Source organism: Elephantulus edwardii, unplaced genomic scaffold (genome assembly GCF_000299155.1).
Source record: "Elephantulus edwardii isolate Elephantulus edwardi_28Jun2011 unplaced genomic scaffold, EleEdw1.0 scaffold00120, whole genome shotgun sequence".
Classification (NCBI taxonomy): domain Eukaryota; kingdom Metazoa; phylum Chordata; class Mammalia; order Macroscelidea; family Macroscelididae; genus Elephantulus; species Elephantulus edwardii.
In genome coordinates, this window is record NW_006399870.1 from 5868318 (window position 1) to 5884120 (window position 15803).

Here is a 15803-nt window from a genome sequence, read left to right on the forward strand (position 1 = left end):
GCACATCAAGGGCAGCATCTGTTAGCTGAAATATGTCAATTGGTATACCATCTATTCCTGGGGCCTTATTTTTTGCTATTTCCTTCAAAGCAGCTTGAACCACTCTCAGTGGAACATGTATTTCACAACACACTTAAGAAATCTTTGAGTTTTTATAAAACCATGGTAACAACTTATACTAAAAAGTAGCTTCCGATAAGTATTGACACTTAGTATTGATCACCTATTAACTGCCATTAAATAGAGTAAATTTTAGTCCATCTGCTACATCTACCAAATGATGCCCAAGTAGACTAACACACACACACACACACACACACACACACACACACACACGCCATACACATGGATTTCACCTGATGGGATGCACAGGAATTAGATTGATTACATCTGTGGAAGGAACTGTTGGAGAAGTTAAATATCACCAGTAAAATATTAGGCCAGATGTTGGTTGTGGAACATACAATCAACTGCTCATATGCAAGTTCAAATTAAAACTAAAGAAGGCTAAATCATATCCACAGGAATAAAAATTTGATCTTGAGTCCATCTCCTATGAATTTAAAAACCAACTCAGGAATAGGTTTGGGACCTTCAACACTAATGAATGAAGACCAGATAAGCTGTGGGAAGAATCAAGAATATTGTTCATGAAGAGTGTAAAAAGTCATTACTAAGAAAGAAGAAGAAGAAAAGACCAAAATGAATGACAGGAGAGACTCTGAATATTGCACTAGAGCACCGAGAAGCCAAAGCAAGAAGTTGAGGAGTTGAATAAAAGATTTCAAAGGGCTGCTCGGGAGGACAAGGCAAAAATATAATGAAGTGTGCAAGGAGCTAGACTCAGAAAATCAAAAGGGCCAAAATCACTAAGCATTTCTTAAGCTGAAGGAACTAAAAATCAATTCAAGCCACAGGTTGCAATGCTTAAGGATGCTATGGGCAGAATATTGAAAAATTCATGAAGCATTAAAAGCAGACAGAGTATACCGAGTGATTGTACCAAAAAGAAGTGGCTGACACAGAAGAATTTCAAGAAACAACATATGACCAGGAGGAAAGGGTGGTAAAGGAGGAAGTACAGGCTGCTCTGAAGGACTTGACAAAAAATAAAGCCCTAGGAATCGATGGAATACCAATTGATGTATTTCAGCAAACAAATGCTGCCCTTCATGTGCTCACCAAGTTATGCTAAGAAATCTGGAGGACAACTACTTGGCCAATTGACTAGAAAAGATCCATATTTACTCCATTTCCAAAAAAAAGGTGACCCAACAGAGTTTGGAAATTATCTAACAACATCACTAATATCACACACTAGCAAAATTCTGCTTAAGATTATCCAGAAAAGAGCAGTACTTTGACAGAGTACTACCAGAAATCCAGGCTGGATTTAGAAGAGGTTGTGGTACTAGGGACATTATTGCCAATATCAGATGGATCTTGGCAGAAAGCAGAGAGTACCAGAAGAATGTCTGTGTTTCATTGACTATCCAAGGACATTTGACTTTGTGGATCATAATAAATTGTGGCTAACCTTAAGGAAAATGTGAATATCAGAACACTTGATAATGTTTATATAAAACCTATACTTGGACCAAGTAGTAGTCCTCAAGATCAGAGCATGGAAATACTGCATGGTTCAAAATCAGGAAAGGAGTGAATTAGGAATGCATCCTGACCCTGTACTTTTTCAATCTGTATACAGAACAGATCATTCAGGAAGCAGGGCTCTATGAGGAGTGTGGCACCAATAGTGGAGGAAGACTCATTAACAACCTACAATATACAGATGACACAACCTTGATTGCTGCAACTGAAGAAGACCTGAAACACTTGCTGCAGAAAGAAGGTCAAGGACAATAGTCTTCAGTATAGATTGAAGCTCAATGTCAAGAAGACAAAGATTCTTACCACTGAGCCAATTGCAGCACCATGTTAGATGGCGAAGAGATTGAGGTAGTTAGCAATTACAGCTTGCTTGGATCCACAGCCAAGTCTTAACAACAGCAGTCAGAAAATAAAAAGATGAATAGCATTGGAAAAATCTCCTATCATGGACCTCTCCAGAGTGCTGAAGAGCAATGTTGTCAGTCTAGATACAAAGGTGCGCCTAATCCAGGCAATTACTTATTATGCTTCAGAGAGTTGGACAATGACTAAGGATGACAGAAGAATAGATGCCTTCGAATTGTGGTGCTGGAGAATTGTTGAACATACCATGAACTGCCAAGAAAACAAACAGGTCTGTCTTGGACAGGGTGAAACCAAGTCTCTCCTTGGATGCTAGGATTTGGAAGCTCTGCCTTAGTGACTTTGGTTGGGCATGTGGCCAGCAGAGATCGGTCCTTAGAGAAGGACATCATGTGTGGAAGGGTGGGTGGAGAGCAGAGAAGGATACCCCAGAAGAGATGGATTCATACAGTTAACTGGGGTGGTGGAGGTTGGTGTGTCCAAATCAGTGAAACTAGCTCAGGACAGGGAAGGGTTCAGAGCTACTGTACATGGGGTCACTATACGTCGCACATGACTCAATGGTACATAAAAACAGTAACATACTATGACAGATTTGGAAGCAGGAGTGGCATCTACTTCATAAATAATGCACCTCCATAAACTCTATGAACTTTGATAAATGTCTACAGTCGTAGAGGGGCTTCAGGCCTTTTGTTCATATAGTCACTATGAATCATGCTCAAATCGAAGGCAATTAACAACATCATCCGTGTGTGTGTGTATAAAAGAATAATGAACTCTCCTCAAAATCCATTCATTGAACTTTTAGGTGACTGTGTATCTGTTAGTTCGCTTGAGTCTGAACATCTTTCTCTATTCCAGGTGTGAGGAATTTTTGGCAATAGTGTTCCCCATATTTTTTATACTGAAATGTCAGGTGTTTTCATATTTTTAACTTGTTTCCACAAATAATTGTAAGACTGTACAGAATTATGGACATGCTCTTTTTAAGGAGAGGCAAGGACAGAACAGTAAAAAAGATTGTGTTTATTAGTAAGGTTTAAGTAAATTGAAAGATACAAGGAAATATATGCACAAGTTTTAGAGGCAAACCTAGGAGGATATTACTTTTGTACACATTGACTATAGAATTATTGAGAACAGAAACCTACAGTCTCAAAACTCATGTATAATTCAACTGTCATTTTTCATCAAGTATTTCTAACTGATTTAGAGTCAGAACAAAATCAGACCAAACCCACTGGCCCTGGGCTCATTCCAACTCATTCTCATATTTTATTCTGTTCTCTTCCTGTTATTCTTCATCTTTTATTTTAATACAATATTGAAGGATAAAGAGAATACTTGGAGAAGCTTTGATGATGCTCCTATGACTATTTCTCCCTATTAAGCAATTACCTCATTGTATACCAGTACACATATCTTCCATTTCTCTACTAATTTGAGAGAAAAGATGAATTTTAAAATGAAGTTATTTCCCATTCTTTATAGGCTTAAGTTGTTTTTATTTATTTATTTTTTTACGTAGGAAGGGAAAATAAATGACACAGGGATAGGCTTATTTCCCATCCTGCTTGGAAGAAAAGAAAAATTAAATAATCTAGGATTTTTATTTAATGATCATTTTTTAGTATGCTTCTTTCTTCATAATAAATTATTTTAACCAATGATCCTTCAATTTAACCTTTTAAAAATATTTTATTGTGATTTTTAACATGAGTTCACAGAAATATTGGCTTTTTATTCATTCATTTTTGCACATTTTCCCCACTCCTCTTCCCATCCCCCTCTCCCAGTGCACTTTACAATGCACCTCGTATTCTAGATTGCTGTCATACATATAATGCCTAATCATATATTTCTTTTGTTCTGTTCTTTCCCTCATCTTTTGCAATGTAGTGTTCATGATCTATGTACTCGTTTCTCATTCTCCCCTCAAACTCCATGTCAGTCCTATTTTATAACAGAGGTGTTATGCAGTATTTGTCCTTTTGTGACAGAGAAGCATAAATGTAGGAAAATTGGAGACTGTTAAGGAAGAAATGAAACAAATGAATATTGACATACTAGGTATTGGCAAAATTAAATGGCATCTGTTGGCAACTATAGGAGTCCTGCCGCTAACACAAAGATAAACCTTCTCTGGGAGTTTGAATCTACCAGAGCTCGATAGAAAAAAATTGAGCAATCTCCTCCTATTCCATGTACGGCCTCCAAAAAATCCACTGTATGATCTTCTATGAGTCTGATCTGACTCGGCAGCAATGAGTTATTGAGTTGACTTTTCTTGGAATTAAAATATCATATCCCAACTTCAGCCTCCTGCTCAATTTGCCCTTCTTGTGCCTCCTCCTCACATCACAAACACAAACACAGACACAGACAGACACACACATAGACACACACACACACACACACACACACACACACACACACACACACACACACAAACTCTCTTGGGTATTGATTCCTGGAAGCAAAGTGAGAGAATAATATTGTCTAGGCTGACAATGACAAAATGAGTAGCTATTGACATTTACATTTCTGCTATCATTTTATTGGTATTTTTTTTTGCCAGTGCATAATCTCTAAAGAAATGAATTTCTACTCTTAACACATACACCCCCCAAAATAAAATAATGAAAGCCTTATTATTGGATATTTCCCTCATTTCCAGCTATCTTTATGTAAATTTTCAGAAAGACTTAGAAGCAGACATTGATATTCATGGTTTCAATCCCTTTGTCATGGCATTTGGTGCCAATTAAGTTAGTAGTACAAGCCTGGTGTTCTAGCCAACACCATGGAGGCAGCATACACAGTATTTTAAAACAATATTTTAAGGCTAATATATTTCTGGCTTTCATTTAGAACTCTAAAACTTGTAGAATAACATCTATGTAATCACAAGTTTTGAAAAAGTAGTTGAGGCAATAATTTCTCATCTATAGTCTGGTCATGTGCTAACTCAAACCTCTACTATGTGGTAGATGTGTGACAGCTAGTAATTTAACCTCTTAAACTCATTTTCTACTTTGCAGTAGTAGGTGCTCACCTATGTATCTATTAGATATTGAAAGACTAGTTATAACAAGGAATTGTCCAATTTGACTCCAAGCCTCTGTCGAGCCCAATATAATTTGAACATGAAAGGTTTGAAAGTAATGTTGCATTGGTCAAGGTCATATGGCTCCAAATTTATATTGCAGTGTCTATTCTATGTAAGGATGACAGAAGAAGATTCTATGCCTTTGAGTTGTGGTATTGGAAAAGTGTACTGAATACCCCATGATCTGCCGACAGGATAAACAAATATGTCTGGAAAAAGTGCACTCATGGTATTCCTTGGAGGTGAGAATAGTGAAATTGCATTTTACATATTTTGGTCATGTTGTTAGGAAGAGCCAGTCTTTGGAAAAAGACATCATGTTTGAGAAGGTGGAGGGTCAATGGGTTGACATAGTGATTGTAACAGTGGACTATAATGGTCTATCAGAAATTATGGGGATGGCACTGTATGGGACAGGGATCAAATATATTTATAAATCTGCTGTAAGTTATAGTCTCATCAAAGACACATAACAGTAATCTATATAAAAGTATATTTACCTAAAAAACTCACATGCACCAATGAATAAAAAAAAATTAATGTATGAATACTTTCTTTTTAACACTGGACTAAAATGATGCATTTTAATTTGTGCCTGGTGGTACAGTAAATAAAATGTTGAACTTCTAACCGAAAAGCCAGTGATTTAGTCTCATCAGTCACTTCTCAGGAGCAAGATAAGGAAATCTTTTCTTTTAAAGATTCCTATCTTTTATTCTATTCTGCCCTTCATGTTCCTATGAGTTGTAATTCACTGGTCATTAGTAAATACCTTTTATTAAAAAAAATTACTCTGCCAATCTCATTGACTATCACAAGCTTGATAATATGCTGTTCTTGTTGTTGTTAGGTATCATAGAATCAAGTTCGACTCATAGTGACCCTATGAACAAAAGGTCTGAAATCAGTCCTGTCCTGCACCATCCTCACACTTCCTGATTAATAAGAACCCATAGCTAGTAATCAGAAAGGCCATGGCCTAAAATAGATGCAGCTTAGTCCTCAAACTGACATCACTACTCTTCAACAATTTGGAAAGGTCTCTCAGTGCAAATTTTCCCATTGCAATGATGTTCATAAAATATTTCCTCTAACAGATAGATATATTCTTTGTGTCCCTACCAGTTGAATTTTCCCAAAATCTATTTATGTTCCTGAGAGTTATTGTTCTATTATGTAATTCTATTTCTCTTCTGCTTTTGGTTTAGCAGTCCTTTAGTGGGAATGTGAGCCTAACGTCTCAGGAATGAAAATTAAAGAATCACTCATTGATGACTAGCAGAAGGAGACAAGGAAATGTCTAAAAACAAAACAAACAGACAGCTTGAGTTACTTAATAAAAAGGATATCAAAACAGTAAATAATATCTTAAAGAAGACTACTACTAATAGCACCAGTAATTATTCTTACAACTCTCCCTTCCTTTTCGTCCCATCAGTAAATATTTGTTGAATACCAATATGCTGCATATTTTATTTGGGTTTAATTTGTGAGTTATCAGATTGCTAACTAAAAGATTAGTGATTTGAACCCACCAGTTGCTCCATGGGAGAAAGATGACCAGTTCCATCCATTGATATTTACAGTTTCAAAAACCCAATGGAAAAATCACCATGAGACAGACTAAATTCCACAGCATTAGGTATGGATAAAGTCGTGAATGAACAAACAGATGTGCAGCTTCCATAACTCTTGATGTTTGTTGTTGTTGTTGTTGTTGTTATGTGCTGTCAAGTCACCTCTGACTCATAGTGACCCTGTGTACAACAGTACTGAAGCCTTCCCTGTACTGAGCCAGTGCACTGACTCTGACACAACTACCCCCATTGCCCTAGTTACTTATCAATCCATCTCATCTGGAGTCTTCCTCTCCTCTGTTGTTCCTCCATCCTTCTGAGCATGATGTCTTTCTCCAAGGACAGAATCTTCCTCACCACCTGTGCAGAATATGTGAGATGGAGCTTCAAAATCCTAGCCTCCAAGGAGAAACTTGGTTTCACCCTCTCAAAGACAGACCTATTGTTTTCTTGGTAATCTATGATAGTTTAATACTCTTCTTCTTCTGTGGTCCTTAGTCATTGTCCAGCTCTCTGATACATAGCAAGTACTTGTAAAGCCTTTGGCCTGGATCAGGCGCACCTTAGAGTCTAGACTGACATTATTGCTTTTATTGCTCTGGACAGCAGACTTCCCCAATGCACTTAGCCTTTTTGATTTTCAGCTCCTGGTCTCAACAGTGTTGATTGTGTAGCCAAATAAGCTGAAATTGTTGACAACTTCAATCTCTTCTCCATCTATCATGGTGCTACCAATTGGCGAGAGTCTTTGTCTTTTTGATGCTGAGCTTCAATACATATTGAATACTACAGTCCTTGACCTCTGCAGGAATTTGTTCAGGTACTCCTTAGTTTCAGAAACAAGGTTGTGTCACCTGCATAACATAAATTGTTGTTGAGACTTCCTCCAATCCTGATGATACATTCCTGCTCCTAAATACCAGAATCTAGACTGTCTGTTCTGCATATAGATTGAACGTATGGAGACAGGACACATAACTGACACACTCCCTTCCTAATTTTGAACCATGCAGTGTTTTCTTGCTCTGTTCTGAGGATTGCTTCACGGTTCTAGTTTCAATGATGATGTCTCAATCTGATTTATATTTTCTCCTTAGGGCTACCTGAAACCCATATCCATGCTTGTAGAAATAATATGAGATGTATAGCTTGCAGAGGCAACATGAGATAGTGATTGGGTCTTAAAAGTTAATAGTTTTGAAATACTGATATGTGTGATCTGCAATGGAGCCTTGAATCCAAGGAAGTTTGAGAAAAAAGGAGAGCCCCATTAACGGGAGGATCTCTGTCCTTTCTAATCAAGGACTGCCCTTCAATTTAAGATTATATCCCCTGAGATGGTGCAAGTTCATATTCTTGGTAACTAACACAAAGATTGAAATTATAAGTCCACTTAAAGGTGCCTCAGAATAAAGATTTGAATGCTATTAAGTACAGTTCTATTCTGATGCATATGGACCATTGTGAGTCAGAGTTTACTCAACAGCATTAGCCTCATCAGGTTATCTTTGTGAAATAGAAGTCAATCATTGTCATAGAGTTCATTCGAAGTCTTCACTTTGTCACTCTATGTTAAGCCATAGTTTCTTGAATTACAGACTTGATTCCTGCAGCAATCTGAGTAGACCAAGTCAGAATGTTGCAGAACAGGTTATTTTGGTCAAGAGTATATGCTGTAAAAAGCAGAAACAAGTATAGAGGATAAAATAAAGTCGTATTCAGAGCTGGGTCAGCCATTTTAATGATGCCAATAATGAAATGCATTATTGTGAGTTGGAACCAATTCATATAACACTCTAGCATATTTTCCACAGCTATAAATTACAGAAAAGGAGATTAACCATTTTTCTCCCACAGAGCTAATGGTTGATTTTAACTACTAGAGAAACTTGGACTTTGGATTACCATTGCAGTTCCATATAGACCAAGTCACCAGTGTTTTCTTACTACTTAAAAGAGGTGAGGATAAGGACAGACACTTCCGGTTTTTTCTTTATCTCCTTGGTTTTTCTTTTGATTAATTTGAAGCAGAAATTCCAAATGAAAACTGAAACCAGTCACTAAATTATTGTTAAAAATTCTGTCACTTAACATAGAGTGACAAAGTGAAGACCATTGTCAACTAGTTGCAATTATTGTTATTTTTGGCCACTATCTAGTGAGTCAACACATGATAACTGTACACACAGTGAGCTTGGACCATTATGAGCCACATCTTCCAGTGAAAGCTATTCATCATCACAGCAACACACAACCCTGCGTTGAGAGCCAAGTGATGCCTATGCACACAGCTTGTTGGCTGTGAATCAAAACAGGGTCTCCTACATGCAAGACTACCACTAATTCTTAGAAGTACTACCAGATAGGAATTTGCGGAGAAATGAATGACAGGTATCAAATAGAGAAGTGTGTACTTTTTAGTGCTGATCTAAATTGAGTTTCATTGCAATCATGTTGATTCTGACTCACTGTAACTCCATAGAACAGAGTAGAATTGTCCCATGGAATTTTCAAGGCTATAAGGTGATGGTGGTAGAGAGGCTGTAGTATTGCTGCAGAGAAACTGTGGCAAGGTGTAAGCAGAAAACTCCTGAGATAAAGTCCACAGATAAAGATTTTGCTGTTCTTTGTGAATGATGGAAGGAAAAGCTGACTGCTGAATTTAAATGAGCCTGCACTAATTGAGCAATTGTGTCTTGGGACTGTTGGGCTACACCTGGAACTTGTATTAGGAATATTCTTGCCTCCCCCTCTTTTCAACTTATTTTCCTAAAAACCCCCACTCAATACCACAGTCTATTCAAACTTCTTGCTGTTGATGTGGCTCTAGAAACATCATGGGATTGAGCTATGAGCTCTTTATCTGCTTAATACTCTGAGGCAGTGAGGGGCAGTGCTATTTTCACACCCTCTAGCTTATCCTAAGAGAAAGTCTTTTGTATGAGTCATGCTTGACTCAATGGCAATCAAAAACACAATAACACCGTTAGTCTTTTCAGAGAAACACAGCCCTGTGCTCCATGTTCCATTTTCTGCTCTTGAGACAAGTTTCAGCTATATTACAATGTTTAATGTATGAAGCAATGCTGATAAGTACAAGCACTGCATAAGACTATTATTTTAAAAATAGAAGAATAACTAGAAAGATGTGTATAAATGTCTAAAAGGAAAGAGAAAGGAGGAAAAAGATGGAAGTGTGAAAGATCCAATGGAGACTTGAGAAGACAGGAAAATAATTAGCATAGATTATTGTTGTTGTAGATCATTAGTAATTCATTTTATAAAACACAATGTATATTAATAATTATATGAAACACAATGTATATGAATAACTGTATGAAACACAATGTGAATGAAAGATTGTGTGAAACATTGTACACGAATAAAACACAATGTGTACAAATTTTATATGCAAGCCAATACAAAATAAAATTATAAAAAGGAAAAATGTTTAGTGCATACTTTTAAAATTTCAATAACAGTAATAATTCATCTATAGGGTCACTATGAGTAGTCTACAACTCAATGGCACTTAACAACAGCAACAACATATGTTACATTTTCTAATACTGATGGGATTTTCCCTTACTGAAAGATTCTATTGGAAGGGCAGCTTATAATAGAACAGTTTTCCTTCTAAAAGAATCAAGAGACACTAGGAGAGCTTCAGGTAAGTAGTTCATTCCTTTGTTTAGAAAAGGATTTAAAAAACCTGATTCATTCTTTCTTTCTATATCTCTCTTAGATTTCTAATTCAAACATATCCTAGAGAGACTTTCTAAAGCCTTGGAAGAATTTTGACTTATTAACAAGGAAAAAAATGTTTCTAAAAAAAAATCCAAAACAACCAGCTTATCTCCTGAACTCAAATTCCACAAGAGAAACAACATAATATCCTCCACATTATTATAGTCTTGACCTTTTATAGTAAGACTTAGTGAGATAGTAGAACCTTGTTTATAAGTGTTTGGGACACAGTCCAGCTTTTTAAGATGCTGCACAATTTTGGAATAGAGTTTCACAAATGATATTGAACTTGCCTTTTAGTTCTCTATTTACATATTCATATGCACACATGTCATGTTTTTGTGATCCCCAAACTCAAAGACTGTGTCCCCTTTCAGCTTATTCTTTCTCTTTAATTCCTACCCTTCCCTCTTGTTCACCTAGATGTGTCAGAGAAAATGTTGATTTCTATCTGTTCTTTAATTCCTTTTAAATAAAGATTAAAAAAAAGGGTCATGTATCAACAGTCTTTCATTTACTCAAATGTTGATAGCTTTTTCAATGGCTGCCGTTGTCTTGTTCTTTCCTTGACACATGAGAGCCTTCTGAAACTTCAGGACTTTAAGCCAAGAATGCAGGGTTTTAGATTATTGAATCTAAACCTTCAGTTAACCTGTGGTTGCTGTGATACTAAACACTGTGACACTGACGTGCCAAATGGGATAGTGGTTGCCCATGGTGGACAGTGTTTGGTGGCTCTCCCTAATTAAAGCAAGCTTGGAAGCAGGAGTAGCATCTAATTCCATGATAGCTTGCCTCTGGAAACTTTATGAACCTGGAGAAACAATGAAAGTTATACAAGTGTTCAGATCTTTCGTTCATAGGGTTGCTATGAGTCATCTACGACTCAATAGCACTTAACAACAACAAAACAAACCCCCAGTAGCAAGCCTGGGACTGATTGGATTAGAAATATAACTCCATGATAATGAATATGTTTCCAAAGCAGTGGTCTATATCATGGAGTTATATTTCTGATCCAATCAGTGTCTCTCTTTGATGGTCACTCCTATCAGCACAGCATGGCTTTGATGGCAGTCTGGTTTTCTGTGTGAATTCAGAGAAATGAAAGTGGGGGGAAAGGCCACATGAAGATGTAAGGATGATCTAAGTCTGACTAGAGGCTGGAATTTATGAGGAGTGTGGCATAAGAATTAGAAGAAGCCTTATCAACAACCTAAGCTATGTAAATGATACAACCTGAGGAGGACCTGAAGTCCTTGCTGAAGAAAGTTAAGGACTGTAGTTTTCAATTAGGATTGAAGATAAACATTAAGAAGACAAAGATTCTCACCACTGGGCCAATTGGCAGCTTCATGATGGATGGAGAAGAGATTGAGGTTAACAATTTCAGCTTGCTTGGCTCCACAATCAACATTTTGCTACAAGCTGTCAGGAAATCAAAAGACAAATTGCAATGATGAAGTTCTGCTGTCGGGGACCTCTCCAAAGTACTGAGGAGCAATGAGGTCAGTCTAGAGACAAAGGTGTGCCTGATACAGGCCATGGTCTTCTCAATTACTTGCTATGCATCAGAAAGCTGGTGCTGGAGATGAGTATTTAACAGACTATGGACAGCCAGGAGAACAGGTGAGAACAAGTTTCTCCTTGAAGGCAAGGATTTTGAAGCTAAGTCTTCATACCTTGGGCAGGTGGCCAGGAGGCATCAGTCTTTGGAGAAGGACATGATGCTTTGAAAAGTAGAGGGACAGAGCAAGAGAGAAAGATCCTGGAGGGGATGGATTGACAAGATAACTGGGGCAATGGAATTAGGAGTGTTGGAGTCAGGGAGACTAATTTAGGATAGGACAGGGTTTAGTGCTGTTGCACATAGGGTCACCATGAGTTGTAGATGTTGCAATGGCATATAACAGCAATAAAATTTTTGAAGAGCTCACACACTTTAATATATGCCTTATAAATATAATTATAGGTCTGAGTGTATATATTTAATTTCATTAGTAATTCTTTAAAGAAAAACGATAACTGCAATTTTCATAATGTTTAAAATGTTGAGAATTTTTGTTACTGTTCTACTAGCAAGTTGTATTTTTCTTTTTTTTTCCCTTTCAGTTCAAATGTCTTGTAACTGCTTAAACAAAGACCGCTATGTCCTACAATCTGTCGCTGTGATCTTAGATATACACCACAGTGATCAAGATAAGAGCAAAGAGACATGGGATTCTGATAAAGACACCAATCTATAGGCTAGGAACAACTCCTAGCAAATGGTGACTATTTGTGAAATATCTGTATTCTCAGATAGGAATGTCCTGCACTGATATGAATATCCACAATGGTTTGGATACATAGGGCAATGAATGTGCAATCCACAAAAATATTATTTTATTGCTTGTACAGTGTTATTGTTCTTAGCTTGCATTTCTCTCTGTGACACTATTAGCAAAGTGGTTGCTGGGACCATGTTTTCCTCTTTAGAACCCTCATGTCCAGCATATGACTTCATACCAAGTACATATCTGCCTCTTTTGTAGACTGATTCGGTGAATTAGCGAACTAATAAATAATGAAATCATTCTGAGTTTAATGTAAGCTATCAAGTCACATTGATATATAACTAGTAGCAATTTTATAAGTGGCCTAACTTCTGGAACATCACTGTAGTGTGGCATTATTGCCTGCAGATATTTAATTATATTAATATGCTAGTCCTACCAGTCAAAATGTCTGCACTCCAGTTTACTTAACTGTAAGATGATAGTAATGGTTTGTATTGGCTTATGGGTTGTTTTATTTTAAATAAAACATGACAAACATTTAATATGTTGCTGTTGTTAGGGACTGTCGAGTTGAATATAACTCACAGGAACTCTATGAACAAAAGGCATGAATCCTGTCCTATCCTACACTTTCCTTATCATTTCCGACATACTCGAGTCCATTACAGCCGTCACTGTGCCAATGCTTTTTAACTACAATGGGGCCAACTTACAGAAAATATCTCACTTTACAGAGTCTAACATGAAGTATCTCCTCTCACACATATCCTTTCAGCTTTCATGTCTAGAATTTTTCAAATCTAAAGAGAAAATGTGAATGTCAAGTTTTCTTGTGAAAATATTTAATGTAGTACCACATAAACAATGATAAGTACTGATCAAATGGAGGCCAATTGATATTTCTATTACGATAAATGGCTATACGATTCTTTGTTCTTACCAGTTAATCATACTATTTTTATCTATATTATGTCCATAAATGTTCAAGTTGTCTATTTAGATTCAGATAATTATGGACAAAAATCCAGATGTGGACGTTGAAAGGATGTGTGTCATGGGAGATGCTTACTTCATATCAATGCTGGGAGAGTGAGATCTTTTCTATAATTTATCTTCTTTCATAAGGAACCTCAGTGGCATGGTGGTTAAAATATCAGACTGCTAACAAAAAGGTTAGCAGTTGGAAGCTACCCATTGGGAGAAAGACCTGATAACTGCTTCCATAAAAATTTACAGCCTCACAAACTGTAGGAAAGTTCTAGTCTGTCCTATGTTATTGGTACTATTGCTACTGTGTGCTGCTAAATTGGAACTGATCCTTAGCTGATCCTTAATCTACAGGAAGGTTCTACTCTGTCCTACATTGTTGTTGTTGTGTGTCATCACATTCAAACTGACCCACAACTGACCTTCCAGAAAATTTTCAGAAACAGTTTATTTCATGGGAGAAATTGCCCATCCTTCTCCCGAGGAGAAGCTGATAAATTCAAACTGCATGTCTTTGGGACTGTAGCATAACTTCTTATCACAAGGCCACCAAAGCTCCCTATAGGGTTTCTATGATTTGTCATTGACTTGATAACAAGGAGTTATGTTTCTCTCTCTCTCATATTCTCTTGTCACTTTCTTCAGTCCCCTTGGAAACATTTTGAGGAAGGCTTTACCATACTCCAAATTTTATAAATTAGGGCTTTAATGGTCAGAGAGCATAATATAATACCGATTTAAAGTCACACATTAAGTAAATTGTTGTTTGTGTCATGTATACCTGTAAAATTGGTTCTCTTCTTATTGTATTGTTGGACTTGGCTTCCTGGTTTCCCTTATAGCAAACGTCAAATAATATATCTACTTTAGGAGACACTTTAAAACTATATAGACAGATATTACCTGGCATACCTGATTCTTAGTCAGCATTCACTCTGGCCAAAGTGTCAGAAAGCTTTTTGGAATTTGTAGTATTATTTCTAATTCCTTGTAAAGTTAGTAGAATGTTAGAGATGGTCTGGAGATTCATTTCACTCATGTGATTCTCAAGTATGGAAAAAGACATGTCTGTGATCAATATATTAGGATAATTATGAATCATTTAATTAGAAAGAATATTTCTATTTCCTTTTCCTGAGCCTCTGAGACTCTATAAATCTCTACATTGTTTAGGTATAAACCATTAATTAAAACTAGGTGTTTGAAACCATTAAATCTCTCAGATACTGATATCTGATTGCAGACCTAAAAATATTGCTATAGGAATGCATTTGAAAGGATAAGCAGGTACCTGTTGACAGACAGATTATTGCCTATTCCTCGTTTTGTGTGGCAAGCTTCTCATATGATTGCCTTTGAGGGACAGGGAGCTGAAATCTCTTTCCCTCTTCCGGCTGTGATTGGGTCACTTCTCTGTCCTGTCATGTAGCTTGATGAGGTGGCAAAATCCAAGAGTAGGCAAAGTCCAGGAAGTGCTGCCTGGAATATATTACTCAGGAAAAAGGTCCAGGAAGTTGTCAACAGTGCAGCTCTCAATTCTGGATTGTTTTTAGTGGCTGAGCCTTATACCGGTCTCCTTATCCCAGAGTGGCTGGTTGGGAGGTATACTATTTCCACCTGAGCAGACAAAAGCCCAGAGAAGTGACAAGTTCCCAACAGTGTCGTTTCCAATTCTAATCAGTTGCTTATGGCAGAGCTGGGTATCTGAGTCTCCTCTCCCGAAGCAAGTGGATGAGAGAGAAGCTGTTCTTTAGTGGACAAAGGAGCAGGGAATTGACAAGATACCAGAATTGCAATTCCAAATTCTGGCTAGTTGCTAATGTCCAAGTTGTGAAGAATTTATTTATTAAAAAGCTAAAATATATGCCACTAGTACTTAGAATTTCCCCCCCCCTTTTAATGTTTACTTTCTTTCCTCATCTTTGTAACAGTTTTAAGTTGTCTGATGACATAACTTTCCATTTAGTTAAACCTCAAAATGGAACACTATGGTTGAAAGGTTCAGAAGAACCATTCTATTATTAGATAACTTTGAGTCAACAGCCTTCCTCCCTTCGAAACTTTCTTTCTTCTGAGTCTTATTCTTGGGCAAATGCTACCTATTTGATGTTGTATAGTTAATTGTTC